Consider the following 19,705-nt stretch of genomic DNA (forward strand, 5'->3'; position numbering starts at 1 on the left):
ACACAGCAGGCAGTTCAGAGGAAGTCACCCAGCACCCAGGGTAGGTATGTGTCCACAGCAAATGAGTCTCACTTTACACAAGCACGGACCGTGCTGCGGTCCCGGCCTCAAGCTGTGGCAGCCTCCCAGGGCCCAGCTGACCAGCCAAACCCTGACATTTTGCTTGTATTGTAATTGTACCTTCCTGTAAGAAAGTCCTAGTTGGAGTGGTAAAAATAGCAGCTGCAACTTCCTGCGACACGGACGGGCCAGTCCATCCCACTGCCTGGAACTGAACCTGGGGACTCCATCTGACTCCGACTCCACGAAGCCCCTCTGAGCTGGGCTGGGCATGCAGTGAGGAGGCACCTAGCCAGAAAGCCCTGCCCTGCCCCCGCTGACTGCCAACTCCTGCGTGAGATGCTCCCCTCACTCTCTCCATGAAAAACCCAGCCCCAATAACTGCAAAAAGATCTCCCCTGGTGGCTCAGTGGTAAAGAACCTGCCTGCTAATTCAAGAGATGCAAGTTTGATCCCTGGGCCTGGGAGATCCTCTGGAAGAGGAGATGGCAACCCACTCCCTTATCCCTGCCTGGGAAATCCTGTGGACAGAGGATCCAGCCTGCTACAGTCCATGGGGTCGCAGAAGAGACGGGCATGACTTGGTGACTGAACAACAACAAACAAAGGTGGAAACACATCTGCAGCCACGGCCGCCGCTGCCTCTCCTCCTGCTCACTGGCTGCAGAGCTAAAAAGGCAGGACGCCTCCTGACCAGAGCCCTCTGGGAGTGCCACTGTCCCCTTGTTCATATGCTGTCATCCTGCCCAGTTCACCTTCCTGTCCATGGCCCTGCAGCCGTCCCAACCAGGTCAGGCTGACGCCTTCACCAGGCCTGAGGTCCCACGCTGCTGAAGGGGAACTGTAGCCAAGCCTGGATGCTGCTTGCTCCCCAAGACAGGGGCTCACCATGTCACAGCCCACTTGGGGAAGGACAGGAGAGCCTGGCTGGATGTCCCCAGGCTCCTGAATCCCAGTGGAGATGAATTTCTCCAGGGACTCCGGTCCACCAGCTTCCCTACCTCCCCCACTGTGGGGCCTGAGGTTCCAGGCCCCATCTTTCCTTCATTAGGCCCCACAGTTTCCCCCCCTGTCTCCACATCAAGTACAAAAGCTCTTGGGTCAATCTTTTGCTTATTTTAAAGCCTCCCATTACAGGAAAACAGACAAGGACCCCCAAAGTAATAAACATGGCAATCCACAAAGTTCTAGGAGCCCCAGCCTTTGGCCTCCGGAAATAGTAACAGACTTGATTTTCTTGGGCTCCAAAATCACTGCAGATGGTGACGGCAGCCACAAAATTAAAAGATGCTTCCTCCTTGGAAGAAAAGCTATGACAAATCTAGACAGCATATTAGAAAGCAGAGATGTCACTTTGCCAACAAAGGTCCATAGAGTCAAAGCTATGATTTTTCCAGTAGTCATGTACGGATGAGAGTTGGACTATAAAGAAAGCTGAGCGCCAAGAACTGATACTTTCGAACTGTGGTGTTGGAGAAGACTCTTGAGAGTCCCTGGGACTACAAGGAGATCAAACCTGTCAATCCTCAAGGAAATCAATCCTGAATATTCACTGGAAGGACTGATGGTGAAGCTGAAGCTCCAATACTTTGGCTACCTGATGCAAAGAGCCGACTCACTGGAAAAGACCCTGATGCTGGGAAAGATTGAAGGCAGGAGGAGAAAGGGATGGCAGAGGATGAGATGGTTGGATGGCATCACTGACTTGATGGACATGAGTTTGAGTAAGCTCAAGGAGACAGTGAAGGACAGGGAAGCCTGGCATGCTGCAGTCCATGGGGTCTCGCAAAGAGTCAGGCACAACTTAGCGACTGAACAAAAGAGAAAGGAGGGATCAGTCTGTGTTGATCAATGCCCCTTTCTGAGCCTTTCCCTGGACCAGCTAGAGAATTTTCTCTACCCTCCTGGGCTGGATGAGGCCTCTTCCATCTCAGGGATGCAAGGCAGACATCCCACCTAAAGCCACCCCAGCCCCTCCCTTGGACACACTAGCTGCTTAGAAACACTCACATCCGTTCAGATATTCCAGGCTCCAGATAGTCGCCTTTCACTAGCAAAACCCATGATGTCTGCAGAGCTTTTCAGCATAAAATGAACTTTCCGGAATGTTTCCCCATGCACAACACGGAGCAGCCTGGCAGGGGGCAGGGATTAAAAGGGCCTCATTTCACAGATGAGCACGCAGGGTGAAGGCTAAGTCCCTAGCCGTGGTCAGGAGACCAGCGAGAGGCAGAGCCAGCACTCGCTAAACCTTGATCTTCTGGAAAAAACAATGATGGATTACAAAAAAACCGGAAGTCTGAATAAACTGGATCATTTTTTTTTTTTAAAGGAATATGAGATCATTTTTACCAATCACATTAGCTAAAAAGGAAAATGTAGATAATAGCAAGTATGGGTGGAGAGGTGGGCTCCCAGACACCATCAGTAGGAGAGTAAACTGGCTTATTAGTCTTTGCAAGAAGCATTTAGATTAGACAATGAAAATTTAAAGATCAGAAAGATACATGATCAAGACGTACATGAATTCATGGCTTGTATGGAGGGTTTAAAAAAAAAAATCAGACACAATCCAAAAGTCCCCTATTAGGAGACTAAAAGAAAAGAAAAGATAGTGCTTTGGCCACGCTGTGGAATATTACGCAGCTGTGAAAAGGGAACAAGATCCACCCACATACTAAGTGATAGACACTGGAATACTGAGTGTGATCCAAATTACATAAGGACAAAATCTGCATAAGAAAAGGGGGACAAGAAGGGTATGCCCCAAACTGCAGACAGGTACCAGGGACCAGGCTGGTTTCATAGCAGGTTCCACTTCTTCTGATACTGTTTGTTGATAAAGGAATCCACCAATGTATGATTGACATTAAAGGTAATAAAACATCTTAAAAGGAACATGTTTTCTTGGCCTCTGTACAAATCAGAAGAGCAGCTTATCTCTGGGTCTCATCTCAAACCCCTCTCCAGCACACAATGTTCACAGCCTGTGCACTTGTTTGACACCCTCTTCTTCAGATCCTCCCACGGCTGCATCTTGCTGTGCTGGAGGTCTCGGCTCAACGTTGTCAGCCTAGAGGAGCTTTCTTTAGGCTCCCTAATGGCACCCCACTCCAGTACCCTTGCCCAGAAAATCCCATGGATGGAGGAGCCTGGTAGGCTGCAGTCCCTGGGGTTGAGAAGAGTCGGACACGACTGAGCGACTTCACTTTCACTTTTCCCTTTCATGCACTGGAGAAGGCAATGGCAACCCACTCCAGTGTTCTTGCCTGGAGAATCCCAGGGATGGGGGAGCCTGGTGGGCTGCCATCTATGGGGTCGCACAGAGTCGGACACAACTGAAGCGACTTAGCAGCAGCAGCAGTCTAAGGGGATGCCCCACCTTGATCCTTTTCCTCATGCTGCCACCCCACCCCACCCACCTCCTACAGCCCAACCTCAGCTCTATTTATTTATCTATCTGTTGTTTGCCTCCTCCAGTTGAATGGGGGCTCCAGGATGGTGAGGACCTTGCCTTGTTCTCTGCTTCACCGCAGAGCCTGGCAGAAAACAGCTTGCAAAAAAACACTCATTGGGGACTTCCCTGATGGTCCCATGGTTAAGACTCGGCCTGCTAATGAAGGGGACACAGGTTTGATCCCTGGTCGGGGAAGATCCCACATACCACGGACCAACTGAGCCCGAGAGCCGCAAGTACGGAGCCCATGCACCGAGAGCCCATGCCCTGCAAAAGAGAAGCTACCACAGCAACAAGCTGAGCACCACAACTAGAGAGTCATCCCCACTCCCTGTAACTAGAGAAAGCCTGTGTGCAGCAGCAGAGACCCAGCACAGCCAAAAATAAACAAAATTTTAAAAATTCACTGGCCACATGAAGAATCGGGACACCAACGACAGTCCATTTCCTCGTGTGTCCTGTGGCTCTGGTCACATCACTCACAGCCTAGCGTTGAGCCATAACCACCCAGCTAGTTGTCTCCCAAGCCAGAGGCTGAGTGGAATTCCAAGGACAACCGTCTTTGAAGCTGACTTTCCCCTCCCAGTTTCTAGTCCAGGGTGAGCCATTCACAAGGTGCTAAATACATGTTCACTGCCTGAATGGAGCTGTACCTCTTGCTTTATCCAATTTCCAAAGCTGCAAACAACACGGGCCTTCACTCGCGGATTAAGGAACTTGCTGCCCAGGGTCTCGCAAGCCCAGCTGGGACGCAGCAGGACTTGAACACTGGATGGAGGATGCAATCACCATGGCTTTCGAGAAAAAAAGCTCCCCCGTCTCCCGGCCCTCACCCCAGCCCAGACGAAGCAGAAGAATCTGACCTGGCCAACTGCAAACCTGGCAGGCACCTCGTCCTGGAGTTTGAAGGGGCCGAGCCTTCCTTATCTTAACTAGGAGATCAATTCTGGTCAGCCGACGTTGATCTGCGGTCGGCCTCTCCTTCAAGGAGTAGGCAGAAAACCAGCCAGGCTTCCAGTTTCCACCCTATCCCTTGCAAGCTACTCTGAGGGGAGGCCGCCAGTCGGAGGCGCCTTCCTGGCAGACAGAAGTGGGTGGGGAGCCACACCGTAGCCAATGTGGGCCTCCCTCTGGCGGCGTCTGACACAGTTCTCCCACGGCCCTGCTCAGTCCCCGCCACCCGCCTCCTCGCACGAGGAGCCATCAGACTGGCCTTGCAGGCACCTCCTTGGCAAAGTGCGGGGAATGCCCAGGGGACACCTCCCAGGCAAGATTCACTCCATCTGTTCCAGAGTGGAGGGAGCAACTTCAGTGCACCCTCACCTGCTGCCCTTCACCCCTGGGCCCCAGACTCCAAGGGGCCAGAGGCAGGGCACAGCCCTGTCCCTCTGGAGTTACCGAGAAAGTCTGACTCAGTTTCCACTCACCCAGAAAGAAAAGGAAGTGGGGCGCTTGCCTACCACCCCCCCTTTCACTCTACAGATGGAAAAAATGAGGGCCCAGAGAATGAAGGTGACGTGCCCAAAGGCCCAGCACCCGTCGTCAGAGGCAGAGCTGGGAACCAGGATGCCAGGCTCCTGCCTTCTAATTCAGCTCCCTCCACTCTACCAGCTGCCCCTCGCCCCTCCTGCCCAGGAGAGCTATGCAAGTAACTCGTGCCTTATAAAATGACATGATACCAAAAATCTTTTTTGAGATTTAACAGCAAGACATTTAATAGAAGCACTGTACAGAAGAGCATCCACCCAATTTGCAGAAGAGCAAATCGAGGCCCAGAGAGGTAAGCAGACCTACAGGAAGTCACACAGCCAGGCAGCGGCAGGGCAGGACCCCCAGGCCCCACCGTCAGGGCTTTATCTGCCGACACCTTCCAGGTGCGAGGGTTCCAATTGCGAGATGGCCGGTAAAGAGGTGGCCTTGGTCTCGGTCACACTGAAACAAGGTGAGGCCCAGAGACCCTCTTCTAAACTCTGTCCAGCCCAGGGGTGCAGGAGATGATCGTGGGGAAAGGAACAGCTTAGGAGATCGTTGTGTATTTGCAGAAAATGCACTGGAATTTCCCAGCTTAACTGGATTTCTGAGACCACAGAGCTGGCACTTCTAAAAACAGGTTGATGAGCCACACACGCCTACTGTTTTTCATCCAAAAGTGTAGTGACAGGACTGGGAAGGAAAGGTTTACCAGTAAGAAAGAACAGAGTCTCCTGGCACTAAAGGGAGCGGGCAGGGTGGGTGCAGGTGGCTGGGGCCCCAGGAGCAGGTCGGGTTCAAAGAGCCCATGCTCTTCTCCCCGCTCCCCAACCTGGTGCCGAAGAGACTTCGTAACAGGGAGCCCTCCCAGCCCCGAGTCCCCGTCTGACCTCCAGCCCCACATGCCCCCTTCCCTGCTCCTAATGAACGGCTGAGGGACCTGGAGTCAGGCTGGCCAGGTGAGCACCTGAAGGTGACAGGTATCAGCTTCAGCCGATTGGGGTGGGAGGAGTGTGGCTCAGGGGCCAGGGGATCTGGGAAAGGGACTGGAACCTGCTGGGGAGGCGGGACTGACTCCATTACCTGCGGACAGACCCAGGTTCCTAAGGGGAAAGGCCTGCAGGGAGGCAGTGTAAAAACCTCCGGACACACACTCCCCATTGCCACCCCCGCCCCCCAGATGTCTGGGAAAACTAAGTGTTTTCTGGCTGGGAAAACGCTTCAACAGCCTGGGCTGCCTAAGGCAATTCAATTATGAAATTTACCACATTAGATGAAAACCAGCATCTCAATCAGCCAATTCATTTGTGTCTGGTCACCCTGTTTTCTCGTGCCAGACCTGCTGGCCCCCTCCTTTCACGGGCCACACCCACACTGAGGGCTGGTCGGTCCAGAGCGACTAAGGGCTCAGGGGACAGGCTGGTCTTGGGGGTTCATGGGGTGGACTTCCCAGGATTCCCTGCGCAGAGAGGCTACATCCAGGAGCGCCCCCCTCATCTTCCTGGGGGACTCCTGGGCCAGACCACCACAGTCCCAGGTTAACCTTTCCACTGCCTCCCACCTACCTGCTCTCTGCCCTCAACCTGCGCCAGCCTGGAGGCTGCCAACGAAGCGGCCTCTGGGAGAAGCGTGAATGGGTCGGGGAAGGTAGCCCAGGACCTGCTTTTCTCATCTTTACCCAATCAGAGCATCCTCTCTCCAGGAAGCCTTCGCCACCCGTGCTCCCCTCCTGTGCCCCCCTTAGATCCCCTCGCTGTCTCTCTCACTGGGGGTACCATGGGCACCTCCTAACCCCACGTGGCAGCACATCCTGGTCCAGGGGGGCTCCCGGAAGGCATGGGCCCAATCAAGCCCCTTCAAACATTAATTAACACATGAATGAACGCACCACCCACTAAAGGACACTCCCTCTGTGCCCCTAGCCCATCACAGTGAGAGATGGAAAGACCCAAGCCTCCTTCCCCTGCAGCCCAGGAAGTCCGAGGCCCGGGTAATGTGGTCTTTCTTCCTGCTCTCCTCTCCCACACGGAGCGCCTGCAGGTCTAAGATGCTATTAAGGGGCATAAGGCTGCAGAAACCGCCTCCTAGGGGGAGTGTGCAACTCGCCCCCAGCTCCTTTCTGGGCACTGCAAACATAAAACCGGTTGCAGCCCCAGGACCAAGGTGTCTACCATTAACTACCTTCCTTTTAACAACCTCCGTGGAGTCACTTCCTGACAAAGGGAATGACTCAAGGCGGAGACAGCTGCCCGGCCTGTAAGAAGACTGACTCGTCATCCTCAAAGGCAGGTCTTGAGGATTCGAGGCCCCCATGTTAAGAAGAATACCAAACCTGCCCCCTGGGTGGGGTGGGCTTTGGGTGCTGCTCCTCCCAGTCCTCAAATGCAAGCCTTAACAACACCCTGGAGCAAGCAATCAGAACAGCACCTGGGCTCAAGGAGCATCAGACCCATCCGTGAATGGGGCGATTGAAGCCTTGGGTCTGAAAGGGCTTGACCCCAAGTCACAGTCACCGGAGTCTGGCCCATGACAAGCCGCTGGGGTTCCCGCCTCCTCTCTTATGGCCATTGGCAACTTCCCTCCCTCCAGCACGCTGCCAGAGTGAAACCAAAAGGCCCAGACACCTGGCCTTCTCCACCCTGAATCAGCAGGGAGGGCCAAAGCTCAGGGAGCCCTGACCCAGCCCCAAAGCAACCCAGCAGGAACAAGAGCCGCTGCACTAAACCTGCGGGGGTCCTGGGTCGGTCCCCTCCCCAACCCCTTTGTTAAGGTCTCTATAAAGATTCCTCTGCTCAAAGAGAGCGGAAATCAATTTGGCGGGGACGGCTTTGAAACACCAGCGCAGAAGTGTACGGTGCCCCTCAGGGGCACGGACTCCCAACCCGAAGATCCCTCAAGCAACCACAAGGGGGAAAAGGAGTGAGTGCGTGCCCAGGTGCAGCGGGGTCCCGGAGCCAGGGCGGAATGGAGTGAACCGGACAGCCGGGCCAAAGGAGGCTCGCTCTGCACCGCTAGGGTGGCGGCCACCCCGGGCGGCGGGACTTCGGGCGGGTGCCCATTCCTCGGCGGCTCCAAGCTCTCAGCACAGGACAAGGGGCCCTGTCAGGTGGGACGCAAGTGGGGCGCGGCTCGCGTGGACGATCTTTCCCGTGGGGAAGCCCCTCGGCCCTCTCTCTGCACGAGGCAGGCAGCCATCTGGCCTCTCGGCGTCAAGTGCGCGGGGACTACCTCGCAGAGCCCGGGCCGCTCACATCCTCAAAGACAGGCAGCCTCATCTTTCCAGGATCGATAGTAATTTTTTAAAAAGAGAGTCTGCGGACTCAATGAATCAAGCACTCCCGGGGGGGAGAGGGGGGGGCGGGGGAGCTGAAGCTCCCGCGCGCAACATCCTATTTGTAAAACAATTCATTCCGTCGCTCAGAGCTTTCAAGCAAATAACCTCTCCGGGTCCCCAGGCACGCACGAGACCGGAGGAGCGGAGCTGGGAGAGGTGCTTCTCTCCAGACCTCCACTCCCGACCATTGTCCCCGGCCCCGAGACCCCGTGGTGCACGAGGGGATTCCGGGGGTTCGAGCCCCGGGGCGCTGCACCCCTGGCAGGCGAGCCCGCAAGGCTCACTCTGCCCGGGGGGGTGCTCACACGGCAGGGCGCGCAGGACCCGGCGCCCCTGGTCTCGGCCCCGGGGCGGGGTGGGTGGTGACAAGTGCCAACGCCGGGGCCGCGAGCGCAACTACACCGACTCTCGTCCCCAGCCCGGCCCCGGTACTCACCGCTCGGGGCTGCTCCGCCCGCCGCGCTCAGAGGCCGCCCCCCAGGCCGCGCGAGCGCGAGGTCCCTCAGCCCTCGCCGCTGCCGCTCCCCTCCCCCGGCTCCCAAACGCCGCGGAGCGCGCCGCCGCTTTGCGGTTCAGCCCGGGCGCCGCCAGCAAACTTGTTTCTCTGGCCTTCCCGCCCCGCCTCCCGCCCCGCAGCCAATCAGAGGCGGCACCTCTGTGACGGACGGGCAGTCGAGCCCGTAGCTAAGTCCTCCAGGGGAGAAAGGGGTGGGCGCCGGGCCGCGCCGGCTCCGCGAGGGGGCGGGGCAGGCAGAGGAAAAGGACTTCGACCAGATTCTTAAAGGGGCAGGCGCCGGCCCGCCCCCGCGGCCGGCCGAAGTTGGTGAACAAAACCCGACGGGTGTTCCGGGGCTCTCCTAAGGAGCGAGCTTTGTGGACTGCGAATGCCTCCTCTGTGCCTGCTCTTCGGAGACATACTTTTAGTCATGAAAGCGTTAAACAAACGTTTCTCTTTTATGCTGAGCTTGCCTCAGTGTTTTAGATTTTCTTCAGCCACTGAATCCCGTCTGTACTTGGAATAAGCATTTTTCAGGGTACTTCGGATCTTCTCCCAGTGTCGTTTCTCACCGAGTTCCTTTTGTAAGCTGACCGGCAGGCATTCATTCATTCATCCGTTCATTAATTCACTCCACAAACATTGCTGGATGCCTGAGCGATGAGCTAGGCTCAGAGTGGGGGTTGGGGGGGGGGGCGGGAATTATAATTTCTCCTTCTTGCTTCCTGGGTTTGCACCACTTTAGGCTGCTGTGTATCTAACTTCTTCACCTATAAAGTGGCGGGTTAAAAAGTCCTCATGGGGTTATTTGAGGAATGAAAAGAAACAAACTCCTATAACAAAATTAAGTGCACAAAAAAATGTCCTTTCGTTCCGCCCTCCCACTGAAAATGGATCATTCAGGTATGTCACTTAAGGATACCAAAAGCCCTGGTGGAGCCACGCATGGGGTGGGGAGAATTCCCAGGAAGCAGAGGTCACACAGACGGGGAGCACAAGGAAGTTTATGGCGGAGGGAGGTCGATTGCACAAAAGATCTGTGTGAGGGGTGGGATTGTGACTGGTGGACACTGGGAAGGAGACCCCCAGGGCAGGAAGCCATTTAGATTGAACAGAAGAGATTCCAGGCTTCAAAAGCTGTTAGAGGACAGGGGAAGACACAAGGCATTATGGGACAGAAGCCTTACGGTGTAGAGCAAAGGGTTTGAATCCCGGCTCTACTCTCAAGAGCTGCTGAGGACTAGAGACAAGAGTGCTCAGGCTTTCTGAGTGATGGGTTCTTATTGGTGAAAGGAAGATTCTAGAACCTATTTTGCAGGGTTATTGTAAACAGATGAGAGCCCACGTGCAATGGGCCTGGTACCTAATCAGTGCTCAGTATATCACAGATTTCCGCTTCCCAGGTGGTGCAGTGGTCAAGAATCCAGATGCCAATGCAGGAGACAAGAGAGACTCGGGGTCTATCCCTGGGTAGGGAAAACCCCCTGGAGGAGGAAATGACACCCCACTCCAGTATTTTTGCCTGGAAAATCCTACAGACAAAGAAGCCTGATAGGCTACAGTCCATGGGGTCAGGAAGAGTCAGACATGACTGAGCAACTGTGCAGTTACAGCATATACGTGTAATAGATTTATGTCTCCACTGGGCCTCAATCTGGAGACAGGTCAGACACAAAAGTTCTGATAGTCAAGAGCAGTCTTGGCCAGAGGTAAGAAGTTAGCCAAGTGTGTGTTAAGGTGCCTTCCAAGGGGAAAAAGAGGCATCAAAATAACTTGTCCATTAAAGAAATGACACAGATCACATTTGTAGTTTTAGCCTCCTGCCAATTTTCTAGAGCTTGCGTCTTTATATAATTGTCAGTTGGATGAAGCTCCACATACCAAATTGATTCTTAGCAAGTTCATAACCATTGCTTATTATTCCATCGAGGTTCTCTGTGAAATTATAAGTGCCAACCGTCTAAAATCTGGTCCACATTATCATTTTTCCCCCTCCTCAACTCCAAGCTTAAATTAGGTACTGGAATAAATTAAAATTAAATGTAGGCAATGGAACAAAAATCAGACCAAGAACACGTGTTGAGTCATTGCATTTAGATATGATTTGAAAGGAGCTGAGAAGATGGAACTTGCTTTGCCATCTGTCTCAGTCCGCACTGCAGACCCTGGAGCACACCCACCAGCACAGCCCCTTCCAGCCTATGCTGTTATGACCCAAGTAACAGCGGTGTACTGGTTAGTCCACTCGACTGCACAGGGAGTCCTGGGAGAGCAGGGATCATGACTGACTCTGTAGACAACTTGGTTCCTCACACAAGTGGCCCACATAGTTTTGAAATACTGTGAATAAATCTCATGTCAGAATTGAATTTTGCCACAGTATAACAGAAAACCTAAAATAACTGTGAATTTTAAACAGATAGAAGTTTGTTTCTTTCTTAACTTAATCTAAAGTTAAGTAATCTATGACTCGTTGGCAACTCCACAGTTATGAGGATTATGGGCTCCTGTACTTCCATTCTGCCATCCTTAATGCTTGGTTTCCATTTGCTGAGCCCTCGTGATTCAGGATGGCTGCTGGAGCTCCAACTGTCACATCTATCTTTCAGACAGCAGGAAGGAATAAGAGTAGAAGAGCAGGTGTGTGCCTCCCGGCCGCATTAGCTCCACTGAAGCAGGCTGTAAAAGTTCCACATAATACGTCCATTTACATTTTATGTAGACACTTATATGGGTACACTGCCTCTCCAAACAGAGTCGTGGTTCTTTTATCAAGAAAGAGGGAACAAATTCTTGGTGTCAGCCAACAGTCTTGGCTCACACCTTTTTTCCCGACCTGGCAATGCCACCTGTCCAGTACTCCAGTAGTTCAAAATCTAACATCTTAGAAATTCTGAGATGATGTGCAGAATTCAATACATATTTGTGAATAGATGGCTAAACTCTTGGTTCTTCTACCTCACTGGATGATAGTCTGGTGATAGTTTCCTCTGGTGATTCCTCCTCACTTCCCAGATGTCCAAATAATTGGAGTGCTTGGGAAGTGAGTGAAGATAGACAAAACCTCTTCCCTAAATATGCTCGGATCTACGTGATTTCATCCAGGGCCAAGCCTTATATTCACATAAACACTGGCAGCTCTCGATCTGTCGTCCCACCAAACTTCTCCAGGAACTTCAGGCCTACAGGTGCATCTGCTTACTCAACGGCTGGGCTTGGATTCTAGGGACACCTCAACTTGGCATGCCCCCTCCCCCATGAGCTCCTGATGCATTACCTTGCAAAAGACATTTTGCTCCTTCAGGGGGCTTCCCCATCGCAGGAAAGGATAATTCAATATTTTGCTCGAATGAAAAATCTTGGCACCATTCTGTTTTACCCCACCTCTAAATCTGTGTCCAATCTGAGTGATTCCTACCACTTTTTCTGCCAGGCTTATCCAAACCACCATCATTTCTCCTCCCCTGAGCCATCTCAGCAGCCCCTCAAAGCATCTTCCATCTCTGCTCCCTAGAGTCCATTCTCAACACAGCAGCTGGAGGGGGATTTTTATTTATTTATCTTTTTAAACAGGTATACTAGCATATATGGGCTCCTCAGTGGCTCAGATGGTAAAGAATCCACCTGCAATGCAGGAGACCTGGGTTTGATCTCTGGGTCGAGAAGATCCCCTGGAGAAGGGAATGGCCACCCATTCCAGTATTCTTGCCTGGGAAATCCCTTGGACAGAGGAGCCTGGTAAGCTACAGTCCATGGGGTTGCAAAGAGTTGGACAAGGTAGAGCGAATAAGTGAGAGAGAGCTTGACGGACAAGCAGCCATGACCCCTGGGAACTGGCCGTGCATGCACAGCTAGGCTGTGCTGTCTTCCAGTTGAAGGTAAATAATTGGCAGAACATCACCATCAGACAAGGTCTCTCTGTGATCGCACTGTGTCAAGACAAAAACAAGACCATAATCACATCTGAACACTGCAAAACATGAGCACCATCCAAGCCACAAAATACTCAAATCTGTGTCTCCTGGTTAATAGGAGTGACCTCTGTTTCTTTATGACTTACAGCTTTGGCCTCCACCTGGTCTCCTTCCTTTTAGATAAGGTTTACTAAGATACACCATCATGGACTCATCACTGCTTTCTGACAGCACACAATTCAGACCAATGCCCCCACTTCCCCGGGCTCTCTCCCAAACTACCCAGCCAAAGCCCAAATCCTACTCTAGGTTCCACCTAACACCCTTGGGCCGAGATGCCCTCTGTTCTCCCATGGTATGTGGGCTCCCTTATTGCAACAAGTAATAGACTCAACTTGTTCATCTATAGGTATTCCTGATTGACCATGCAAATACACAAATATTGGCAGTACCGCCCCCACCCCACACACACTTTACTTGGCATGGGGGTATCTAACTGGCTGCCTTCTCTCCCAGGGTGTAAATTCCCTGAGAACAAGGGTTTGTAGTCACTGCTCCATTTCTAGACCTAAAGAGTGCCTGCACTATAGTAGGCTCTCCATACATCTGTACTGAATGAATTCAGAATGAATTGAATGTAGCTTTAGCAGCAGTATTAGCCACCATTAAGTCAGTGGTTTCTGATCTCAGTGTTGGATAAATTCAATCAGGCCTTGCATTTTTGGTCAAGCTCCCCCAGAATGGAACTCCTGGTCAGGTGGGCCCCACCTAGGGCAAGGCTGTGGCAAGAGATGGCTTTGTCAGCTTTGGTTCCCAAGGGAGGGGCCGGGAGGCAGTGACGGCCCTTCTAGGGGAGCAGCGGGGATCAAGGTCACTGATGAGTCATCGTTTCAGCTCTGGGAGTACAAAGGAGCTGGGCAGGGCTGGGGCTGGCAGGACAGAGGCTGCAGGAGGCGGGACAGCATCCTGCCCTCACTGGTGGCAGTGTGGGAATGCATGAGGAAGAAGGACTCTGGGTTTCCTGTTCCTTCCAACCCAAGATGCTGTAGCCATTTGGCAATCTCCATTCAGCAGTGCCCATAAAGCCCACAAAATTGATGCTTTTGAACTGTGGTACTGGAGAAGACTCTTGAGAGTCCCTTGAACTGCAAGGAAATCAAACCAGTCAATCCTAAAGGAAATCAACTGTGAATATTCATTGGAAGGACTGATGCTGAAGCTGAAACTCCAAAACTTTGGCCACCTGATGCAAAGAGGTGACTCACTGGAAAAGACCCTGATGCTGGGAAACACTGAAGGCAGGAGGAGAAGGGGGCGACGGAGGATGAGATGCTTGGATGGCATCACTGACTCATGGACATGAGTTTAAGCAAGCTCAGGGAGCTGGTGATGGACAAGGAAGCCTGGCAGGCTGCAGTTCATGGGGTTGCAAAGAGTCGGACACGATTGAGCGACTGAACAACAACAAATGAAGCCCATTTCTCACGGGCACTCTCCCTACACTGCCGAAAAAGCCCCTTTTCCTTAATAGAGTGGGACATTGACGCTTCTGTATCAAGCAGTGCATCCTGGCAGTGTGGGAAGGGCAAAGGAGGAATGCCTTTGGTCAGTGGGCACATGCAGAGACACTGGGGAAGAGGTTCCGACATCCAGGCACCAGCAAAGGAGAAGCCAGGCGGAGGGGCTGGGAATGAACCGAAGGAAGGAAGAGGAGAGAACATTTCAGAACAAACGCCTCCTTTGAGAAATGTTGGCTGGGGCCTTAAACCCACTCCTTTCCTTCTCTCAAACCAGAGGCAAAACACAGTATGCAACAATGGTTCATAAACAACTGTTGAAGATGCAAAGCAGTGTGCACAGCGTGCTATCTCTGGGCTGAAGTGGGAGGAATCAGAAAGGGCGCTTGTCCATGCATGGATGCAAATAAAGATGCTCTGGGAGGACTTGGAAAAAGGAGCCCAGTGGGTGAGGAGGGGAGGTGGGGTTGGTGCGGGGTAGAGGTGTTGACAGTCCTGGAGAGTTAGAGAGTTTGATTTCTGAGCCGTGGGAATCTATCGCCTCTCCAAAAATATCATTTAAAAACTAGTCTTGGGCTTCGAAATGAAATAGAGCCACGTGTTTCTATGCTCAGATTAGGATGGGAGAAAAAGTGTTAGTCACTCAGTCATGTCCAATGCTTTGTGACCCTATGGACTATAGACCTCCAGACTCCTCTGTCCATGGGCTCCTCCAGGCAAGAATACTGGAGTGGGTTGCCATGCCCTCCTCCAGGGGATCTTTCCAACCCAGGGAGAGAACCTGGGTCTTCATCATTGCAGGCAGATTCTCTGCCATTTGAGCCACCAGGGAAGCCCCAGGATGGGAGAAGGGTAAAGGAGATTTGTACCCTAGGTATATGGCCTGGAATCAGGTTTTCTTTGTATGACAAAGAATCATGTTTAACAAGAAGGGAGAAAGAAAAGAAGGGAGGGAGGGAAGGAAAAACAGCATTTGGAGATTGCAGACTCAGCTGGGCTTGTATCCTGGCTCTGCTACTTATTGTGTGACCATAAGCAGGATATTTTGCCTCATCTGAGCCTCAGACTCTCCATCAGTAAAGTGGGAACAGTACTGTTAGCACTGCTGCTTGTTCCCACTATAGCAAGGGTGCTTGCTGTGCCGTGCCATGCTAAGTCGCTTCAGTTGTGTCCAATTCTTTGCGACCCTATGGACCGTAGCCCACCAGGCTTCTCTGTCCGTGGGATTGTCCGGGCAAGAATACTGGAGTGGGTTGCCATTTCCGACCCCGGGATCGAACCCAGGTCTCCTGCGGCTCCCACATTGTAGGCGGATTCTTTACCGATGAGCCAGACGGGAAGCACACATAGGGAACTTAAAAGGGTTCAGTTAAGAAGAAAAATCTGTGAGGAGCACCTAGCCCAGAGTCTTGGCCCTAATAAACCATCAATGATTTGCAGCTGGGATTTGTCAAATGCTGAGAGATATTCCTGGGTGACTTACCCTAAGTATTGAATTAATTGTAATTATCATTCAGTAATACTAAACTCTGCATGTGGTCTCTGGTGACTCCCCAGCTGGATAGGTGTGAGCCCTGGACCTCTCACTGGGCACCCCTGAAAATCTGTTCCATTTAGGGGTCTGATCCCTCCCAGTTATTTGGATGGGGGCCTTCCACCCCTCAGGACCTCTCTCAAACATGCACATAAGCAGTGCAGGGTGTGGCCAGGACTGGACTGCAGGATTCCTGAGTCTGACTCCAGAAAAGCTTCCCCAGGAAAACAGCCAGTGTGCCCTGTGGGATTTTATTCCACACTCAAATGAGTCCCTGCATAGCTGAGTGGGAGTGGCCTGTAGAAGTTGTTTAAAAGCTGCAGGCTTTGTTCATCGGTGTGCTGATTTGAAAAATGTCGATCAAGCACCCAGCAGGTTCTAGAACAACGCTGGGAGCTGAGTAAATCTGAAGGGAGATGGGGCACAGAGGTCAATAAATCATTGTACTTGTCCTTAAAAATAGCACAAACCAGACCCAATGGGGGCAGAAAATGCACACATTGCAAAATGAACCTGACAATTCCACAGAGATTCAAATGAAAGGCTGTGGCAGAGCTGAGGAGGGGAAGATGGTTTTTGGAGACCGTGTTTGCCCCTTACAGATGTGAGAGTTGGATCATAAAGAAGGCTGAGCAGTGAAGAACTGATGCTTTCAAACTGTGGTGCTGGAGAAGACTCCTGAGAATCCCTTGGACCATGAGGAGATCAAACCAGTCCATCCTAAAGGAAATCAACCCTGAATATTCATTGGAAGGACTGATGCTGAAATTCCAATTCCACCACCACCTGATGTGAAGAGCTGACTCGCTGGAAAGGACCCTGATGCTGGGAAAGATTGAAGGCAAAAGGAGAAGGGGACGGCAGAAGATGAGCTGGTTAGATAGCATCACCAACTCAATGGACATGAATCTGAGCAAATTCCGGGAGACAGTGGAGGACAGAGGAGCCTAGCTAGTATAGTCCATGGGGTCATGAAGAGTTGGACAACAAGAGGCTGAACAACATTTGCCCTGGGCTGGCGGAGTGAGGAAAATTCTACAGGGTAGAGAAAGCTTCCCAAGGTATAAAGGCCTGACATGAAAAACCTTTGGAGAGAGATTTCAGAAAAAAAGAGGAGCCCCAGGAGGAGTTTGTGGGAGGGCAGGGAGAAGGGAGATGGGTGGTGGAGGGAAAGGAGAAAGCACCAGAAGGCAGGGAAGAGTGTGACTAACTCCCAATTAACTGTCCTGCATCAGAGCCTACTCAGGCCCATAACAATGAAAATTCAGGACAGGAAAAACCAGGCATGAGAGCGGATAAACTGTTCATGTGTATTCACACAAAGGCTTACTGCACAGCACTTAAAGGCAATGAGGTATCTTTATGTGTTAATATGGATACATCTGGAGAACATGATGTTGAGTGAGAAAAGCAATCTACAAATGGATACATAGGTGCAATCACATTTATGTATATTATAAAATCTTCCAAAGCAATGCTATAAAGTATATAGTGTTTGCACATTATTGTTTATACTATGTAAATATAGAAACACCATGTATGCATATACACACAATATGCTTTGGGATAACAAAATGTTTTGAGAACCTCAATGATGTGGAAGGTTTTCTGGGAAAATATAAGTTATTAAAAATACCTTGAAGAGGTATAGAAAACAGAAAGGACTCAATGACAACAAAAGGGGTTTAAAAAGTTATTAAAAAGGATCAATCCACTAGGAAAATAGAATATATATACCAAACAACAGACCCTTAAGATAGGTAGAGTAAAAACTGATAGACTTGGAGGGAGAGACAGACAAGTCAATTATAGTTGAGGACTTCAACCCTTCCCTCTCAGCAACTTACAGAACTACTAGCATTCTTGGGACTTCCCTCATGGTCCAGTGGATAAGGCTCCAAGCTCTCAATGCAGGGGTCCCCGGTTCGATCACTGGTCCGGGAACTAGAGCCCACACTCAACTAGAGATCCCACCTGCCACAACTAAAATCCACCACAGCCAAATAAATAAATGAATTAAAAATACCTGTTAAAAAAGAATTACTAGATACCTGGAGAATTCCATGGACAGAGGAATCTGGCAGGATGCAGGCCATGGGGTCACAAAGAGATGGACATGACTTAGTGATTCACAACAACTACAGTTGTAATCAGCCTTAAAATCAGAGATACAGGAGGTCTGAACAGCATAATCAATCATCAGGCTCTAATTCACAGTTATAAAACATTCCACCCACCATCAAAATACAAGTTCTTTTTCAAGTGCCCAAGATACATTCACCAAGATATATGATCTCCTGAGACATAAAATAAACCTCAATAATTTTTTTAAAAAACAAAATCACTTTAATAAAAACATAGATAAATAAAATGAAATCACACAATGTTCTCTGACCATAATGGAATCAAACTAGAAATCAATAACAGACAATTAGAATATTTCTGTACATGTAGGAATTAAACAACTCAGTTCCAAAAAACCATGGATCAAAAAAGAAGCCTTCCCCTGGGGGGTTCAGCGGGGGGTGGGGGGTGGGGCGGGGAAATAGAACACACACACACACACACACACACACACACACACACAATCTCAATAAGACATCTTTTCAATATTAAAGTCCACAGAAGTCCAGATCAGATCAGATCAGTCGTGTCTGACTCTTTGCGACCCCATGAATCGCAGCACGCCAGGCCTCACTGTCCATCACCAACCCCCAGAGTTCACTCAGACTCACGTCCATCGAGTCAGTGATGCCATCCAGTCATCTCATCCTCTGTCGTCCCCTTCTCCCTCTGCCCCCAATCCCTCCCAGCATCAGAGTCTTTTCCAATGAGTCAACTCTTCTCATGAGGTGGTCAAAGTACTGGAGTTTCAGCTTTAGCATCAGTCCTTCCAAAGAAATCCCAGGGCTGATCTCCTTCAGAATGGACTGCTTGGATCTCCTTGCAGTCCAAGGGACTCTCAAGAGTCTTCTCCAACACCACAGTTCAAAAGCATCAATTCTTCAGCGCTCAGCCTTCTTCACAGTCCAACTCTCACATCCATACATGACTACTGGAAAAACCATAGCCTTGACTAGACGGACCTTTGTTGGCAAAGTAATGTCTCTGCTTTTGAATATGCTATCTACGTTGGTCATAACTTTCCTTCCAAGGAGTAAGCGTCTTTTAATTTCATGGCTGCAGTCACCATCTGCAGTGATTTTGGAGCCCAGAAAAAGAAAGTCTGACACTGTTTCCACTGTTTTCCCATGAAGTGATGGGACCAGATGCCATGATCTTCGTTTTCTGAATGTTGAGCTTTAAGCCAACTTTTTCACTCTCCACTTTCACTTTCATCAAGAGGCTTTTTAGTTCCTCTTCACTTTCTGCCATAAGGGTGGTATCATCTGCATATCTGAGGTTATTGATATTTCTCCTGGCAATCTTGATTCCAGCTTGTGTTTCTTCCAGCCCAGAGTTTCTCATGATGTACTCTGCATATAAGTTAAATAAACAGGGTGACAATATACAGCCTTGATGAACTCCTTTTCCTATTTGGAACCAGTCTGTTGTTCCATGTCCAGTTCTAACTGTTGCTTCCTGACCTGCATACAAAGTTCTCAAGAGGCAGATTAGGTGGTCTGGTATTCCCATCTCTTTCAGAATTTTCCACAGTTTATTGTGATCCACACAGTCAAAGGCTTTGGCATAGTCAAGAAAGCAGAAATAGATGTTTTTCTGGAACTCTCTTGCTTTTTCCATGATCCAGCAGATGTCGGTAATTTGATCTCTGGTTCCTCTGCCTTTTGTAAAACCAGCTTGAACATCAGGAAGTTTGTGGTTCACGTATTGCTGAAGCCTGGCTTGGAGAATTTTGAGCATTACTTTACTAGCGTGTGAGATGAGTGCAATTGTGTGGTAGTTTGAGCATTCTTTGGCAT

The 19,705-nt window shown here is 50.6% G+C and overlaps 1 protein-coding gene across 4 annotated transcripts in view; it reads right to left on the reverse strand.

Moving 5' to 3' along the window:
* KLHL25 (kelch like family member 25) overlaps nt 1-8,892 on the reverse strand; it is a 50,994-nt gene extending 42,102 nt beyond the window's left edge. For all 4 annotated transcript variants that reach the window (XM_027521068.1, XM_027521070.1, XM_027521066.1 and 1 more), the window contains exon 1: nt 8,758-8,892. The gene's annotated coding sequence lies outside the window, so the exon portion shown is untranslated. The remainder of the gene's footprint in view (nt 1-8,757) is intronic.
* Nucleotides 8,893-19,705: the final 10,813 nt, after the last annotated feature.

This window comes from Bos indicus x Bos taurus, chromosome 21 (genome assembly GCF_003369695.1).
Source record: "Bos indicus x Bos taurus breed Angus x Brahman F1 hybrid chromosome 21, Bos_hybrid_MaternalHap_v2.0, whole genome shotgun sequence".
Taxonomy (NCBI): domain Eukaryota; kingdom Metazoa; phylum Chordata; class Mammalia; order Artiodactyla; family Bovidae; genus Bos; species Bos indicus x Bos taurus.